We start from the raw sequence: 19,490 nt of genomic DNA, 5'->3' as shown, positions 1-19,490 counted from the left end.
TGGGTAGTGGCTCCTGGACCTGTGGCCAACCCAACAGGTCATCATTCGAGACCCATTTCTCTGTTGTGCAGTTTTTCCAGCCTTGGATTGTGGAGCCATACGCGACCATGTTTAGTGGGGTCGAGAAGTCAGTGTTCTTCCTGTAAATCCAGGGTGTGTGGCCATTAGTTACTGTTGGAGCTATTTGTTCTTTATTTTTGTTTTTGTTCTTATTTTTGAAATTAGTTAAAGTTTGTTAGTTTACTTATATTTTGGGGTTTATTTGTCGGTTAATATTTTGTTTTAAATGATTTGTTTGTTTGTTGTTATTTTGTTAAATTAGTCAGTAAAAGCTGTAGGGCCATTTTGTTTCTATAAATAAAGAGACTGGTATAGGACCAGCATGCATTGGGGTGGGCCTATGGTTTTTTACCAGAGCAGGAGAAGCAGCAGGAAGGATCTTGTTATTGCTTGCCAAGATGGATAAATAAACCAAAACTCTCAACAAAAATGTTTGGACAATGGACTTCTTTTGCCTGCGTACGAAATATTACCTCAGTGCAGCAGTGGCTTGTGGACTTTAAGTTGTGGGACGTTTGATCTTACAAAAGTAAAGGAATTGCCACTACACAAAGTAAAAAACCTTCCCGTGGACAAAGGAATAATCCTTCATTAATGGATATAAGGATTTCAAGGATCACCGTCGAACTCGAATAAAAGTTATTGGATCGTCTGGTGAGTAATCCAGACGGATTTGATGTTGAGGCCTGGATCAACATGTCACTCGTTCATCAAAGCTGGTGAGTGATAATATTGTTTAAACCGTAAAGGAAAACGGTGAAGCTATTGGAATTTAAAGACATAATTTCACTACAAAGACTGATGAACTGAGTTTTGACGTACTAAATTGGTGCAAAATTGGATCGCTAATTGAAACATGCCAACGCCCTCTGTGGAAATGTTTGTCTGCTGCAAAAGGCAGGTAAATGGATGTCATGTTTGTACTTTAGGCTATGGATTCTCAGTGTGCTGTGCATCTTTATAAAGTTTGAAATAATCCAAGAGGACAATAAAATGTCGGATATTAAGAGTAAACGAGAGGATGACACTGAGATGCAAGCAGAGAAAAGAAGCGTTAAATTTACGCCAAAAGGTTTGGATTTGTATATAAAGACATGCCAAGAAAAGCGCAGTTCAATGTGTAAGCAAGCATCTAAGTACATGGGGAAAACTTCCGCTTTAATGACCTCACAAGAGAACGTTAAGGAAGTGTCTTCTGAATTTGGGAAGTTTATTAAATGCTATCAAGATGCAAACGCTTTGCAAGAATCCTTTTTAAGTTTGCCACTGCCAGAAGATGAAGTGAAAAGGCAAAATGCACATTTTCAGTCGAAGATGACAGCATTCTCTGTTTTTATGGACAAAGTAAAGGTTTGGTTGCAGGAGGCGGGCGAGCCGTATACTGAACAAAGCAATACTGTTCGCAATGATAAAGCTGTTGAAAGTTTGGATGAAATAAAACCTGAAGACAGTGTCTCTAATATCTCAAGTGTAAAACCACCTTCAAAAACCTTGTCACAGCAAAGTCGAATTTCATCAACATCTTCCGCATGCATTAAAGCTGCGGCTGACAAGGCAGCGCTCATGGTGCGACTCGCTGCATTAAAGAAAAACATTCTATCGAAGCGCAAGAGGAAAAACTGAGAAAAGAAAAGGAGAAACTGAGAAAAGAAAAGGAGACATTATCCTTGGAAACAGAGCTGGCAGCAACTAATGCAAAGCTTCGTGTCTTAAAAATAAATTCAGTTTGTAGCTCTGAGCATTCTGATGGAATGAACTCTTATTTTGAAAGAGGGCACGTACAAGAAGCGCCTAGTTTAAATCCTTGTGCCGATACATTTGTTCCAACATCAAGAGATTACTCTGGTATAAATTCTGCATCTGAATCACAAGTAATCGTACCTAGACAAAGTCAAACCCAACATCAGGTTGATGATTCAGCTCAAGTGACGCAGCAAACACAGCCTCAGTCTCCTACTTTGACTGGGAATTGCACGAAGGAGATTGTAAATATTATGCAAAAACAAAATGACATCACTACTTTGCTTGTAAAACAAAACTTATCTTCTGTCCTCCCCGCCAGAAACATCCCTGTATTTGATGGAGACCCTTTACAGTACAGATCATTTATGAATGCCTTTGAAAATGGAGTGGAAGCTAAAACTGATAACTGGAGCGACTGTCTGCATTTTTTAGAGCAGTTCACTAGGGGGCAGCCTAGGGATTTGGTGCATAGTTGTCAGCACTTACCTCCTGAGCAGGGCTATTCCACAGCCAAAGATATTCTTGAAGAACATTTTGGGAACGAAAATAAAATTGCCTCTGCATATATGGAGAGGATTGTGAGTTGGGCACCTATTAAAAGTGAGGATGTGAAAGGTCTACAGTCATTCTCTCTTTTTCTTCAAGGATGTTCAAACCTAACACAGCAAGTTGTTTATATGAAGGAGTTGGATTTTCCCTCAAATATGAGAATGGTTGTTATGAAGCTTCCATACAAATTGAGGGAAAGATGGAGAGTTGTTGCCTATGAACTGCAGGAACAAAATGGTTACAGAGCAGTATTCACTGATCTGGTTGCCTTTATAATAAAACAGGTAAAAGTAGCATCAGATCCAGTGTTTGGCAACATCCAAGACTCACAATCTGGAAGCAGCTTTAAAGCTTCAAGTTCTACCAAGCAAAGGAGAAAAGGAAGTAGTTTTGCCACTAATGTCAGTACAGTGCCAGGAATCAAAGCTCAATCAACTGGAAGCAGAACAACTTCCGCCGTTCTGCATAGTTGTTTGTTTTGTTCACACAGCAATCATTTACTAGAGAATTGTAAGCAGTTTAAAGCTAAAACGCATCAGGATAAGTTGACTTTTATCAAGGAAAGGGGAATTTGTTTTGGTTGTTTAAAAGTTGGTCACACAAGCAAAGACTGTAGGAGTCGTTTGGATTGCGACGTGTGTCACCAAAGGCACCCAGGGGTTCTTCATATAGAGCGAAAGGATCCAGGTGCGTCTTCGGAACAAACTCAACAGAGGACAAACTCTAATGTCAACTTTTCAACTGCAACCACTCAGACATGTGGGTATATTGGGGCTGGTCATGAAGTTGATGCAATTTTTTCTATAGTTCCAGTTCAAGTTAAGAGCCAAAAGAGCAATAAAATTGTGCAAACCTATGCGTTTTTGGATCCTGGAAGTTCAGGTACATTCTGTACAGAAACTCTGGCAAAAAGACTGAATGTAAAAGGTAAAAAGACCAATATCTTTTTGAGAACAATGAGTCAAGATAAGATTGTTAGTACACAAGTTCTGTCTGGTTTGGAAGCAAATGATTTCATGCCATTGCCAGATGTTTTGACTCAAAAGACTATGCCAGTTTCTACAGTTAATATTCCCCAGCAAAGCGACATCGATCAGTGGCCTCATCTTAAACCTGTTAAACTGTACAACGTTAATGCAGATGTGGAGCTACTGATAGGCACTGATGCTTCCAATGTTTTGGAGCCATGGAAGGTGATAAACAGTGTGGGAGGTGGACCTTATGCTGTAAAAACAAAAGTTGGCTGGGTCATAAATGGTCCCCTGCGCACTGGAAGTAACAGTGGAAATAAAACCAACTGCACTGCTGTAACAGCCAATAGGATTTCTGTTGGGCGTCTTGAAGAAATGTTGATTAAACAGTACAATCATGATTTTAATGAAAGATCATCAGCGGAGCAGACTGAAATGTCTAGAGAGGATCTGTGTTTCATGGATATTGTTAGTAGTTCAATAAAGCTTATTGGAAATCATTATCACATTGATTTGCCTTTCAGGAGAGAAGGTTCCAGTTTGCCAAATAACCTCTGTGTCGCGGAGCAGCGTCTCCAGAGTCTCAGACGGAGATTCGAAAAGGATACTCATTATAAGGATGAATACACTGAATGTGTAAACAACATGCTTGAACGAGGATATGCCGAGTTTGTGCCTGTAGATGAGTTGCACAAAGATGATGGAAAGGTGTGGTACATCCCTCATCATGGAGTGTATCATCCCCCAAAGGGCAAATTAAGAGTTGTATTTGACTGTGGAACAACTTATAAAGGAGCATCATTGAACAGTCAGCTTCTACAGGGACCTGATCTCACAAACTCGCTGGTTGGGGTTCTGATCAGATTTAGACAAGAGGTTGTTGCATTAATGGCGGACATTGATTCCATGTTTCACCAAGCTCACGTCTCAGAAAAACACGTCAACTTTCTCCGTTTCCTGTGGTGGCAACATGGCAACACTTCAAGGTCTGCACAGGAATGCAGGATGAAAGTGCATTTGTTTGGAGCTGTATCTTCGCCAAGCTGTGCAAATTATGCTCTACAGAGAACTGCAGATGATAATGCACAACAGTTTCCAGCTGAAGTGGTTGATACAGTCAAAAGAAACTTTTATGTGGATGATTGTTTGAAATCTGTTGCTTCAGAAGAGGAGGCAGTGCACATGGTGAAGAGGCTGACAGATATCTGCGCTAAAGGAGGATTTAAGCTTTCAAAATGGATCAGCAACAGTCGCACAGTGCTCATGTCCATCCCAGAGGAAAGAAGAGCAAAGGAAATTAAGGCTCTGGATTTGGACACAGATCAACTTCCAGTTGAGAGAGCACTGGGTTTACAGTGGTGCATAGCAACAGACAAGTTCCAGTTCAGAACCTCCCTGCAGGACCGTCCAACAACCAGAAGGGGCATTTTGTCTGTGGTCAGCTCACTGTATGATCCTTTGGGAATCTTGTCTCCCTTCAGTATGCCAGCTAAACTGTTGCTACAAGAGCTTTGCCGACAAAGATTGAAGTGGGATGAAGTTATTCCCCACTCTCTTTCCCAGCGGTGGCGTGATTGGCTGGAGGATCTCCAGCTGATTTCAAAGTTCAAAGTGGAACGTTGCATTAAACCAAATTGCTTTGGAAGACCAGATAGGGCACAACTTCATCATTTTTCTGATGCAAGTCAAGATGGGAATGGAACGGTGTCATATTTAAAGTTGGAAAAGAATAACGTCACGCATGTTGCTTTTATCCTGGGAAAGGCTAGAGTTGCTCCTCTGAAGCAAACTACAATTCCCAGGTTGGAATTGACGGCTGCAGTTCTTGCAGTTCGGGTGGACAGGCTTCTGCAAAAGGAGCTGCAGGTCAGGTTGGAAAAATCAGTTTTTTGGACTGATAGCACAACAGTACTGAAATACATCTCCAATGAAACCTGAAGATTCAATACTTTTGTTGCAAACAGAATTGCTGTCATTCAAGAAGCAACAGATGTGAAGCAGTGGAGATACGTTTCTTCCAAGGAGAATCCTGCAGATGACGCATCCAGAGGCATGAGAGCTGGGGATCTCCTCAAATGTAGGAGATGGATAAAAGGGCCAGAATTTCTCTATAAGTCAGAAAAGGAATGGCCTAAACTGGATGTGGAGTACAGTGTAATTTCTGCAGATGACCCAGAGGTCAAAAGGGACCTGACAATGAATGCCATTGTGAGGGAATTACAAAATCCTACCAGCTATTTTATCCTCTACTTCTCATCTTGGGCAAAACTTAAAATCTCTGTAGCCTGGCTTTTAAAGATGAAAGAGGTCTTGGTGTTGTTGGCACAGAAGAGGAAAGAGTTGCTTGCTGCAGGTTTGAATAAGAATGATCCGGAAGGTCAGAAAGAAGTGGAGATAAGAATGGAAAGATTTAAGACCACTTTGAAGAAAGGAAATCTGACTCCAGAAGACTTGATAAAGGCAGAACAAGCTATTCTTCAATATGCACAACAACAGAAATTTACGACTGAAATGGCTTTAATCCGCAATGGCCTTAAAGGAGTCTCTAAGGGAAATTGTCTCTACAAACTTGATCCAGTGTTGGATGCAGGAATCCTCAGAGTGGGTGGCCGATTGAATAAAGCAGCCATGCCTATGGAATTAAAGCATCCTGTAATTTTGACAAAAGATATGCATGTGTCAACACTGATTTTACGCCATATCCATCAAAGGTTGGGACATGCAGGAAGAGCACACATGCTGTCAAAACTAAGACAAAATTACTGGATACTAAATGCAAATTCTGCTGCCAGGAAAATCATCTCTCGTTGTATCAGGTGTAGACGCAACAGAGGAAAGTTTGTTGAACAAAAGATGGCGGATCTGCCTGAAGAGAGAGTCCTGCCAGACATAGCCCCATTCACAAATGTTGGAGTGGACTATTTTGGACCTATAAGTGTTAAAAGAGGACGAAGTCTCCTTAAAAGGTATGGAGTTCTTTTTACTTGTTTCACCAGTCGTGCAGTACATCTGGAGATTGCATGTACACTTGATACAGACTCTTGTATAAATGCTGTGAGGAGGTTCATCTGTAGACGAGGCCCAGTTTCGACCATCAGATCTGATAATGCTACAAATTTTGTTGGGGCGAATCGAGAGTTGAAAGAAAGTTTGACTGAGCTGGACCATGCCAAAATTCAAAAGGCTTTTGTTCAGGATGGCATGAAATGGAACTTCAACATCCCAGCAGCTTCTCACCAGGGTGGTGTGTGGGAGCGTCTCATTCGTTCAGTAAAGAATATTTTAGCCTCAGTTCTTAAGGAGCAAGTTCTGGATGATGAAAGACTCCACACAGTCTTCTGTGAGGTTGAAGCTATAATGAACGACAGACCCATTACTAAAGTTTCAGATGACTCAAATGATCTTGAAGCACTGACACCCAATCACTTGTTGTTGCTGAAAAATAAACCAGTTTTTCCACCAGGACTGTTTCATCCAAGTGATCTGCATGTCAGGAAAAGGTGGAAACAGGTACAGTACATGGCAGAGTTGTTCTGGAAGAGATGGCTTTCTGAGTACCTACCTTTGATGCAAGAAAGACAAAAATGGATGAGGACTAAAAGATGTCTTATACCTGGAGATGTTGTTTTAATTGCAGACGCTACAGCTCCAAGAGGATCATGGATGATGGCGAAAGTCTTAAATGTAAACCAGGATGCAAAAGGCTTGGTGCGTTCTGTGAGACTACAAACAAGGACCAGTGTTTTGGAAAGGCCAGTGACAAAACTTATTCTGCTACTGGAAGCCTCATCGTGAAGAAAATCCTCAGTGAAAATTAAGGATTTGTTTAAGGGAATAGCTCCTCCTTTTGGGACTTTAAAGTAATTGTGATTGTATGCACAATTAGGGGCCGGAGTGTTGGAGCTATTTGTTCTTTATTTTTGTTTTTGTTCTTATTTTTGAAATTAGTTAAAGTTTGTTAGTTTACTTATATTTTGGGGTTTATTTGTCGGTTAATATTTTGTTTTAAATGATTTGTTTGTTTGTTGTTATTTTGTTAAATTAGTCAGTAAAAGCTGTAGGGCCATTTTGTTTCTATAAATAAAGAGACTGGTATAGGACCAGCATGCATTGGGGTGGGCCTATGGTTTTTTACCAGAGCAGGAGAAGCAGCAGGAAGGATCTTGTTATTGCTTGCCAAGATGGATAAATAAACCAAAACTCTCAACAAAAATGTTTGGACAATGGACTTCTTTTGCCTGCGTACGAAATATTACCTCAGTGCAGCAGTGGCTTGTGGACTTTAAGTTGTGGGACGTTTGATCTTACAAAAGTAAAGGAATTGCCACTACACAAAGTAAAAAACCTTCCCGTGGACAAAGGAATAATCCTTCATTAATGGATATAAGGATTTCAAGGATCACCGTCGAACTCGAATAAAAGTTATTGGATCGTCTGGTGAGTAATCCAGACGGATTTGATGTTGAGGCCTGGATCAACATGTCACTCGTTCATCAAAGCTGGTGAGTGATAATATTGTTTAAACCGTAAAGGAAAATGGTGAAGCTATTGGAGTTTAAAGACATAATTTCACTACAAAGACTGATGAACTGAGTTTTGACGTACTAAATTGGTGCAAAATTGGATCGCTAATTGAAACATGCCAACGCCCTCTGTGGAAATGTTTGTCCGCTGCAAAAGGCAGGTAAATGGATGTCATGTTTGTACTTTAGGCTATGGATTCTCAGTGTGCTGTGCATCTTTATAAAGTTTGAAATAATCCAAGAGGACAATAAAATGTCGGATATTAAGAGTAAACGAGAGGATGACACTGAGATGCAAGCAGAGAAAAGAAGCGTTAAATTTACGCCAAAAGGTTTGGATTTGTATATAAAGACATGCCAAGAAAAGCGCAGTTCAATGTGTAAGCAAGCATCTAAGTACATGGGGAAAACTTCCGCTTTAATGACCTCACAAGAGAACGTTAAGGAAGTGTCTTCTGAATTTGGGAAGTTTATTAAATGCTATCAAGATGCAAACGCTTTGCAAGAATCCTTTTTAAGTTTGCCACTGCCAGAAGATGAAGTGAAAAGGCAAAATGCACATTTTCAGTCGAAGATGACAGCATTCTCTGTTTTTATGGACAAAGTAAAGGTTTGGTTGCAGGAGGCGGGCGAGCCGTATACTGAACAAAGCAATACTGTTCGCAATGATAAAGCTGTTGAAAGTTTGGATGAAATAAAACCTGAAGACAGTGTCTCTAATATCTCAAGTGTAAAACCACCTTCAAAAACCTTGTCACAGCAAAGTCGAATTTCATCAACATCTTCCGCATGCATTAAAGCTGCGGCTGACAAGGCAGCGCTCATGGTGCGACTCGCTGCATTAAAGAAAAACATTCTATCGAAGCGCAAGAGGAAAAACTGAGAAAAGAAAAGGAGACATTATCCTTGGAAACAGAGCTGGCAGCCACTAATGCAAAGCTTCGTGTCTTAAAAATAAATTCAGTTTGTAGCTCTGAGCATTCTGATGGAATGAACTCTTATTTTGAAAGAGGGCACGTACAAGAAGCGCCTAGTTTAAATCCTTGTGCCGATACATTTGTTCCAACATCAAGAGATTACTCTGGTATAAATTCTGCATCTGAATCACAAGTAATCGTACCTAGACAAAGTCAAACCCAACATCAGGTTGATGATTCAGCTCAAGTGACGCAGCAAACACAGCCTCAGTCTCCTACTTTGACTGGGAATTGCACGAAGGAGATTGTAAATATTATGCAAAAACAAAATGACATCACTACTTTGCTTGTAAAACAAAACTTATCTTCTGTCCTCCCCGCCAGAAACATCCCTGTATTTGATGGAGACCCTTTACAGTACAGATCATTTATGAATGCCTTTGAAAATGGAGTGGAAGCTAAAACTGATAACTGGAGCGACTGTCTGCATTTTTTAGAGCAGTTCACTAGGGGGCAGCCTAGGGATTTGGTGCATAGTTGTCAGCACTTACCTCCTGAGCAGGGCTATTCCACAGCCAAAGATATTCTTGAAGAACATTTTGGGAACGAAAATAAAATTGCCTCTGCATATATGGAGAGGATTGTGAGTTGGGCACCTATTAAAAGTGAGGATGTGAAAGGTCTACAGTCATTCTCTCTTTTTCTTCAAGGATGTTCAAACCTAACACAGCAAGTTGTTTATATGAAGGAGTTGGATTTTCCCTCAAATATGAGAATGGTTGTTATGAAGCTTCCATACAAATTGAGGGAAAGATGGAGAGTTGTTGCCTATGAACTGCAGGAACAAAATGGTTACAGAGCAGTATTCACTGATCTGGTTGCCTTTATAATAAAACAGGTAAAAGTAGCATCAGATCCAGTGTTTGGCAACATCCAAGACTCACAATCTGGAAGCAGCTTTAAAGCTTCAAGTTCTACCAAGCAAAGGAGAAAAGGAAGTAGTTTTGCCACTAATGTCAGTACAGTGCCAGGAATCAAAGCTCAATCAACTGGAAGCAGAACAACTTCCGCCGTTCTGCATAGTTGTTTGTTTTGTTCACACAGCAATCATTTACTAGAGAATTGTAAGCAGTTTAAAGCTAAAACGCATCAGGATAAGTTGACTTTTATCAAGGAAAGGGGAATTTGTTTTGGTTGTTTAAAAGTTGGTCACACAAGCAAAGACTGTAGGAGTCGTTTGGATTGCGACGTGTGTCACCAAAGGCACCCAGGGGTTCTTCATATAGAGCGAAAGGATCCAGGTGCGTCTTCGGAACAAACTCAACAGAGGACAAACTCTAATGTCAACTTTTCAACTGCAACTACTCAGACATGTGGGTATATTGGGGCTGGTCATGAAGTTGATGCAATTTTTTCTATAGTTCCAGTTCAAGTTAAGAGCCAAAAGAGCAATAAAATTGTGCAAACCTATGCGTTTTTGGATCCTGGAAGTTCAGGTACATTCTGTACAGAAACTTTGGCAAAAAGACTGAATGTAAAAGGTAAAAAGACCAATATCTTTTTGAGAACAATGAGTCAAGATAAGATTGTTAGTACACAAGTTCTGTCTGGTTTGGAAGCAAATGATTTCATGCCATTGCCAGATGTTTTGACTCAAAAGACTATGCCAGTTTCTACAGTTAATATTCCCCAGCAAAGCGACATCGATCAGTGGCCTCATCTTAAACCTGTTAAACTGTACAACGTTAATGCAGATGTGGAGCTACTGATAGGCACTGATGCTTCCAATGTTTTGGAGCCATGGAAGGTGATAAACAGTGTGGGAGGTGGACCTTATGCTGTAAAAACAAAAGTTGGCTGGGTCATAAATGGTCCCCTGCGCACTGGAAGTAACAGTGGAAATAAAACCAACTGCACTGCTGTAACAGCCAATAGGATTTCTGTTGGGCGTCTTGAAGAAATGTTGATTAAACAGTACAATCATGATTTTAATGAAAGATCATCAGAGGAGCAGACTGAAATGTCTAGAGAGGATCTGTGTTTCATGGATATTGTTAGTAGTTCAATAAAGCTTATTGGAAATCATTATCACATTGATTTGCCTTTCAGGAGAGAAGGTTCCAGTTTGCCAAATAACCTCTGTGTCGCGGAGCAGCGTCTCCAGAGTCTCAGACGGAGATTCGAAAAGGATACTCATTATAAGGATGAATACACTGAATGTGTAAACAACATGCTTGAACGAGGATATGCCGAGTTTGTGCCTGTAGATGAGTTGCACAAAGATGATGGAAAGGTGTGGTACATCCCTCATCATGGAGTGTATCATCCCCCAAAGGGCAAATTAAGAGTTGTATTTGACTGTGGAACAACTTATAAAGGAGCATCATTGAACAGTCAGCTTCTACAGGGACCTGATCTCACAAACTCGCTGGTTGGGGTTCTGATCAGATTTAGACAAGAGGTTGTTGCATTAATGGCGGACATTGATTCCATGTTTCACCAAGCTCACGTCTCAGAAAAACACGTCAACTTTCTCCGTTTCCTGTGGTGGCAACATGGCAACACTTCAAGGTCTGCACAGGAATGCAGGATGAAAGTGCATTTGTTTGGAGCTGTATCTTCGCCAAGCTGTGCAAATTATGCTCTACAGAGAACTGCAGATGATAATGCACAACAGTTTCCAGCTGAAGTGGTTGATACAGTCAAAAGAAACTTTTATGTGGATGATTGTTTGAAATCTGTTGCTTCAGAAGAGGAGGCAGTGCACATGGTGAAGAGGCTGACAGATATCTGCGCTAAAGGAGGATTTAAGCTTTCAAAATGGATCAGCAACAGTCGCACAGTGCTCATGTCCATCCCAGAGGAAAGAAGAGCAAAGGAAATTAAGGCTCTGGATTTGGACACAGATCAACTTCCAGTTGAGAGAGCACTGGGTTTACAGTGGTGCATAGCAACAGACAAGTTCCAGTTCAGAACCTCCCTGCAGGACCGTCCAACAACCAGAAGGGGCATTTTGTCTGTGGTCAGCTCACTGTATGATCCTTTGGGAATCTTGTCTCCCTTCAGTATGCCAGCTAAACTGTTGCTACAAGAGCTTTGCCGACAAAGATTGAAGTGGGATGAAGTTATTCCCCACTCTCTTTCCCAGCGGTGGCGTGATTGGCTGGAGGATCTCCAGCTGATTTCAAAGTTCAAAGTGGAACGTTGCATTAAACCAAATTGCTTTGGAAGACCAGATAGGGCACAACTTCATCATTTTTCTGATGCAAGTCAAGATGGGAATGGAACGGTGTCATATTTAAAGTTGGAAAAGAATAACGTCACGCATGTTGCTTTTATCCTGGGAAAGGCTAGAGTTGCTCCTCTGAAGCAAACTACAATTCCCAGGTTGGAATTGACGGCTGCAGTTCTTGCAGTTCGGGTGGACAGGCTTCTGCAAAAGGAGCTGCAGGTCAGGTTGGAAAAATCAGTTTTTTGGACTGATAGTACAACAGTACTGAAATACATCTCCAATGAAACCTGAAGATTCAATACTTTTGTTGCAAACAGAATTGCTGTCATTCAAGAAGCAACAGATGTGAAGCAGTGGAGATACGTTTCTTCCAAGGAGAATCCTGCAGATGACGCATCCAGAGGTATGAGAGCTGGGGATTTCCTCAAATGTAGGAGATGGATAAAAGGGCCAGAATTTCTCTATAAGTCAGAAAAGGAATGGCCTAAACTGGATGTGGAGTACAGTGTAATTTCTGCAGATGACCCAGAGGTCAAAAGGGACCTGACAATGAATGCCATTGTGAGGGAATTACAAAATCCTACCAGCTATTTTATCCTCTACTTCTCATCTTGGGCAAAACTTAAAATCTCTGTAGCCTGGCTTTTAAAGATGAAAGAGGTCTTGGTGTTGTTGGCACAGAAGAGGAAAGAGTTGCTTGCTGCAGGTTTGAATAAGAATGATCCGGAAGGTCAGAAAGAAGTGGAGATAAGAATGGAAAGATTTAAGACCACTTTGAAGAAAGGAAATCTGACTCCAGAAGACTTGATAAAGGCAGAACAAGCTATTCTTCAATATGCACAACAACAGAAATTTACGACTGAAATGGCTTTAATCTGCAATGGCCTTAAAGGAGTCTCTAAGGGAAATTGTCTCTACAAACTTGATCCAGTGTTGGATGCAGGAATCCTCAGAGTGGGTGGCCGATTGAATAAAGCAGCCATGCCTATGGAATTAAAGCATCCTGTAATTTTGACAAAAGATATGCATGTGTCAACACTGATTTTACGCCATATCCATCAAAGGTTGGGACATGCAGGAAGAGCACACATGCTGTCAAAACTAAGACAAAATTACTGGATACTAAATGCAAATTCTGCTGCCAGGAAAATCATCTCTCGTTGTATCAGGTGTAGACGCAACAGAGGAAAGTTTGTTGAACAAAAGATGGCGGATCTGCCTGAAGAGAGAGTCCTGCCAGACATAGCCCCATTCACAAATGTTGGAGTGGACTATTTTGGACCTATAAGTGTTAAAAGAGGACGAAGTCTCCTTAAAAGGTATGGAGTTCTTTTTACTTGTTTCACCAGTCGTGCAGTACATCTGGAGATTGCATGTACACTTGATACAGACTCTTGTATAAATGCTGTGAGGAGGTTCATCTGTAGACGAGGCCCAGTTTCGACCATCAGATCTGATAATGCTACAAATTTTGTTGGGGCGAATCGAGAGTTGAAAGAAAGTTTGACTGAGCTGGACCATGCCAAAATTCAAAAGGCTTTTGTTCAGGATGGCATGAAATGGAACTTCAACATCCCAGCAGCTTCTCACCAGGGTGGTGTGTGGGAGCGTCTCATTCGTTCAGTAAAGAATATTTTAGCCTCAGTTCTTAAGGAGCAAGTTCTGGATGATGAAGGACTCCACACAGTTTTCTGTGAGGTTGAAGCTATAATGAACGACAGACCCATTACTAAAGTTTCAGATGACTCAAATGATCTTGAAGCACTGACACCCAATCACTTGTTGTTGCTGAAAAATAAACCAGTTTTTCCACCAGGACTGTTTCATCCAAGTGATCTGCATGTCAGGAAAAGGTGGAAACAGGTACAGTACATGGCAGAGTTGTTCTGGAAGAGATGGCTTTCTGAGTACCTACCTTTGATGCAAGAAAGACAAAAATGGATGAGGACTAAAAGATGTCTTATACCTGGAGATGTTGTTTTAATTGCAGACGCTACAGCTCCAAGAGGATCATGGATGATGGCGAAAGTCTTAAATGTAAACCAGGATGCAAAAGGCTTGGTGCGTTCTGTGAGACTACAAACAAGGACCAGTGTTTTGGAAAGGCCAGTGACAAAACTTATTCTGCTACTGGAAGCCTCATCGTGAAGAAAATCCTCAGTGAAAATTAAGGATTTGTTTAAGGGAATAGCTCCTCCTTTTGGGACTTTAAAGTAATTGTGATTGTATGCACAATTAGGGGCCGGAGTGTTGGAGCTATTTGTTCTTTATTTTTGTTTTTGTTCTTATTTTTGAAATTAGTTAAAGTTTGTTAGTTTACTTATATTTTGGGGTTTATTTGTCGGTTAATATTTTGTTTTAAATGATTTGTTTGTTTGCTGTTATTTTGTTAAATTAGTCAGTAAAAGCTGTAGGGCCATTTTGTTTCTATAAATAAAGAGACTGGTATAGGACCAGCATGCATTGGGGTGGGCCTATGGTTTTTTACCAGAGCAGGAGAAGCAGCAGGAAGGATCTTGTTATTGCTTGCCAAGATGGATAAATAAACCAAAACTCTCAACAAAAATGTTTGGACAATGGACTTCTTTTGCCTGCGTACGAAATATTACCTCAATGCAGCAGTGGCTTGTGGACTTTAAGTTGTGGGATGTTTGATCTTTCAAAAGTAAAGGAATTGCCACTACAGTTACTTTTTACAACATGATCTATCCCCTGAAGAGGTGATAAAGCGATAGATCTTTCAGCCCAATTCTACTTTTTCTGCATAATCCATCATACAAAATGTAATCAAATGGAAAAGTCTCTTTTTAAAACTTGTTTTATTAGTTTTAATCTTTTAACTTTATGCATAAAGCAAACATTAAATTATCTGCAACATTCTCTGACTGGAAGAAATTTAAATCTATTTTCTGCACATTCCAGCACATAAAATAAAATAGTTTTTTGTGTTTATACTCAGTCTTTCAAATAAATGCAAGTAAAACACAGCAGAACATAAATAAAGTCAAAGACTCAGCGGTCCTGTTGCTCTATTTTCACCTGTATAGCAGGAGTGCGGCAGGCAAAGGTTTGCCCTGGTGCAGGTGTGTCGTAGCGGTCAGTGGAGGGATACGGCAGCTTCTCTGTGAATGTCACATTCCCGTATTTGGTGCTTGCTCGGACGTTTAGGGGTGTTTACGCTGTAAAAAGAAGTTTTCTTCCCACGCAGTGAGCAACGGACACTAATGTTTTTGTCACTTTTTATGGAATCAAACTCAAAGTAAGGTCAGTACTTCCACGCTTTAAACACTGCACGCTCATACTCTCTCCCACACTCGATATGTTATCCATTGTTGATCTGCACACAGCTGTTGTCACAAACGTCGCACTCGCTTACGTCACTGTCAAGACGCAAAAAAAATCACGGTTTTAGTAACGCAGTAACGCAGCGTGCTTACGTGACAGTAACAGTAATCTAATTAACAAGTAACCCGTTACTGCCCATCTCTGGTTATATGCAACACACAACAGCCCACACAGGCCCCAGATTAAGAGTGTCTACACACACTGACTTGGTGAGCTCAGATAGCACAAACAACATGTTTCTAGCATCCCTCACAGCACCGCCTGTTACTGTAATCACCATTAAAAGCATTACACACAAGTAAGCTTTGTAGCTGCTCCCATGCACCGCTGTTTGTCGTACACAGTGAAAGGCAAATACAAATGTACATATACCAATAAGACTGAGCCACTGATGTGGGGGTGTTGGACTGCACACTGCATTATTATTAACGTATTAACACCTACACCCTCATATTTATGACACTATGTTTGCACTGAAGCACCGCAGCAATTTCCTAATGTTGTAAACCTGCTCAACATTTGGCAATAAACCCCATTCTGATTCTGATTCTGATTCTGATAATGTCGTGAGAGTGACTTTGTGTCAAAAAGTGATTTATGGTGTTGTGTTACTTTACTGCTCCAATGAAACAGGAAGAGCTTATTTTAAAGTACAGATTTTGCTACTCTGTGATCTTGGGATTCGAGCCATTTCTAGGGACAATAATATTTATGTTAGATTCTGTTTTAATTGAAGATTATGTATTGAAATTTCAGGAGCAGGGCCTCCAAACATGCTTCTTCCCGTCGTCATCTCTATAGGTCCCCCCAGTTCTGCAAGCTGTTCATTCTCGTTTACGTGCAAACAGGGTCCATTCTCGGCGAATACCTTTAAACACAGCTTATCTCTCAGGAGTAACATGATTTTACCGTGATGTTTTCCATCCTTCCTTTTGCTAAATGCTCAAGCAAGTTTGCACTGGGACGCCAGGTTATTCAGCAGCAAGCTTCCTACCACTGAACTGTCAGTTTCTCAGTAAAAACCAAAAAAAAGGCACAGAGTTGCCAGTTCTCCTTCCCTCCACAGGAAAACGCAGTGTGCTTCGGCACCGATTTGCCAGGTTCCCAGCCTCTCATCCCTCCTTCGCAAATTCTGCAGCATGCTTCGGGACAGAGTTGCCAGGTTCCCAGGCTCTCATCTCTTCCTGGCTAAACTCTGCAGCAAACGTCGGCACCGGGTTGCCAGGTTGTTTTATCCCTCATTCGCAAAAGCAGAAGCAGCAAGCTTTTCGACCATTGTGTTGCCAGTTTCTCAGCATAGTTTTTTTTTTTAAAAAAGGCACTGAGTTGCCGCTACTCCATCCCTCTGTAGCAAATGCAGCATGCTTCGGCACCGAGTTGCCTGGTTCCCAGCCTCTCATCCCTCCTCTGCAGCATACGTCAGCACCTGGTTGCCAGGTTCTCAGCCACACATTCCGCTTCTGCTAAACTCCACAGCAAATGTTGCACCAAGTTGCCAGGTTCCCAGCCACTCTTCCCTGCTTCGCAAAATTCTGCAGGAAACCTCAGTACAGAGTTGCCAGGTTCCCAGCCTCTCATCCCTCCTCTGCTAAACTCTCTTGCCAGGTTTTCCTTCATCCCCCATTTGCAAAGCAGCATCTAGCTTCCATACTACTGAACTGCCAGTTTCTCTGCATCTATCATTGCAAGCAGCGGGAAACCCTTCTAGCACTGGGGTGTCAGGTTCTTGCTATATCTGCCATTTGCAAACTGCAGCGATAAGCTTCTTAGCCCTGAGTTGCCAGTTCCTGTCCATCCATCATTGGAAAGGCAGTGGAGAATCCTTCAAGTTGGTTCCTTCTATAGCCATCATTCGTAATCACAGCAGCAAGCTTCTTCCAACATGTTGCCAGTTTCTGTACATCCATTATTGAAAAGCAGTGGTAAACCTCTTTGGCACCAAGCTACCAGGTTCTCTCTTTATCCCTCATTTGCAAATGCAGCAGCAAGCTTCTATCAACAAGTTGCCAGTCTCTCTACATTTACATCACAAAAGCAGCAGTGATACCTAGCACTGGGACACTAGGCTCCCTGTTTCCGTCATTTGCAATTGCAGCAGCAAGAGTAGTAATATACCTATACTTTTTTTGCCCCTGCCCCCACTTCCTCTTTCCCCCCTCCGCGTTCATGTGAGTGCATGTGCGTGTGAACGGACTTTTTGCTCGTGCATGTGGGTTCAGGGGTCATATGAGTTTACATGTGTTTAATAGCGTTTTATTTAACGAAACCATTATGTGTTTTAATTAAACTCTTTTTAAAGGATTGTATAGGTCTCAGAGCTCTGTTATTTAGACATAGATGATTTAATTTAACTAGTTTAGGGGTATTTTAACTAGTTAGGAGCATTTTGCTTTTTCTTTAGTGCTATCCATCCATTTGCTTCCGCTTGTCCTTCTTAGGGTCGCGGGGGGCGGTGGAGCCTATCCCAGCTGTCATAGGGCAAGAGGCGGGGTACACCCTGGACAGGTCGCCAGTCTGTCGCAGGGCCAACACACAGGGACAAACAACCATTCACACTCACATTCACTCGTACATTCACAGCTAGTGGCAATTTGGATTAATCAATTAACCTATCCCCACAAGCTGCATGTCTTTGGACGGTGGGAGGAAGCCGTAATACCCGGAGGGAACACAAACATGGGGAGAACATGCAAACTCCACACAGAAAGACCCCGGCCTGATGGTGGAATTGAACTCAGGACCTTCTTGCTGTGCGGCAACAGTGCTAACCACCGCGCCACCGTGCTGCCTTTAGTGCTATTTAGGAGCAAATAGTTTTCAAACAGAATACCACAAACAACATGTATCCCTTTAGAAATAAACTGTGATACTTCTAAAAGCACATATTCACACCTAGCCACACTAGCACTGTATCAACCCCAATGTTCCTTTAATGCAACTAGCCATATAATTATCTACTAGGCACAAATACACTGCAACAGTAAGACTTGCTGATTACACATGGATGATTTAACTACTTTAGGAGCATTTTACTTTTTTTCTTTAGCGCTCGAAAAGACACAGAGGCTAATAGTTTTAAATAGATCACCACAAACAACAGCAGGTATTCCTTTAGAAATAAACTTTTCTTGTGTTACTTCTAAAAACTACAGATTCTTAACTCTGCAACAGTTAGACAGAGTGGGTTACAGTTAGGCCCCCAACAGTCAGCAAAACAAGTCATAAAACAATAAAAGAGGCTCTCTTTATCAAGAGCATCCCAGCACACATCCCAACTGTAGTTCCATAGTTTCCACATTTTTAAATTACAAACAGTTTGACATTTCTTTAAATCACCCCGCAGTTCTTCAGCTGAGACACTTGAGTTAGAAAACACAAACACTGCAGTCGTCTTTACTCGCGAGGACAAGTGACAGAGCACTCCTACACGTAAGAGACACTCACGGACTTGTGCTCTGTCACCGTCTGCTTTCTTTATTTATACAACAGGAATTACAGTTTTTTACAGACGCTAGGACACATTTCTCAATACTTAGGCCACTTTTGCAAAACTCTTCACACAATCCTCCTAACTGACCATCAGCTTGGCAAAGCAGTTCATTTCACATTCAAAATGCACTACAACTACCAAAACACTTCATTCAGGTCTCAAATAAACTCATTCTTCCAGAACACTAGCAAAGGTTGACAGCCGACAAACACACTTTGTCACCCACAAAACAATGACCTAAAAACACTAACAACATGTAGCATTACACAGTGTTTTCCTGTGTAAAACAAGGACACATCTCTGTTTATAATTTCAATATATGTTACTGGAATGAATCAGACATCATGCAGAATTCGTTAATATTTGTTTATGTATTTTTATTTTTTTGCACTAAGTAATCCCAAAATACAAGAATTTGTATACACACCATCCACTGATACACATACAATAGTAATGCTAATCTACTCGGGCTTCTCCATTTGGCCACAGGTTCTCATCCACATCACATCTTATGTCATCTAGGGCAACACACCTAGGAAAGAATCTTCTGGCTGCCAGAATTGAAGGAGTTGAAAAATTGAAGGAGTAACACCTGTGCAGATGTTCATCTACAATGAGAATCAGCTGTGGCTGGTTAAACTGCATTTTTAGATTTAAAAT

At 41.2% G+C, this 19,490-nt stretch overlaps 2 pseudogenes; both read left to right on the top strand.

Annotated features, from left to right (window-relative positions):
* The first annotated feature begins 1,053 nt into the window (after window positions 1-1,053).
* Window positions 1,054-7,141, top strand: LOC146631412 (uncharacterized; annotated as a pseudogene).
* A 958-nt stretch (window positions 7,142-8,099) lies between these two features.
* LOC146631411 (uncharacterized) lies at window positions 8,100-12,858 on the top strand (annotated as a pseudogene).
* Window positions 12,859-19,490: the final 6,632 nt, after the last annotated feature.

The sequence above is a fragment of the Diplotaxodon limnothrissa genome, linkage group LG5 (assembly GCF_057381915.1).
Source record: "Diplotaxodon limnothrissa isolate DT_005_m linkage group LG5, D_limnothrissa_male_GT1.1, whole genome shotgun sequence".
In the NCBI taxonomy this organism is placed as follows: domain Eukaryota; kingdom Metazoa; phylum Chordata; class Actinopteri; order Cichliformes; family Cichlidae; genus Diplotaxodon; species Diplotaxodon limnothrissa.
The sequence above is the reverse complement of the archived record's forward strand: the minus strand, read 5'-3'. Positions and strand labels throughout refer to the sequence as shown.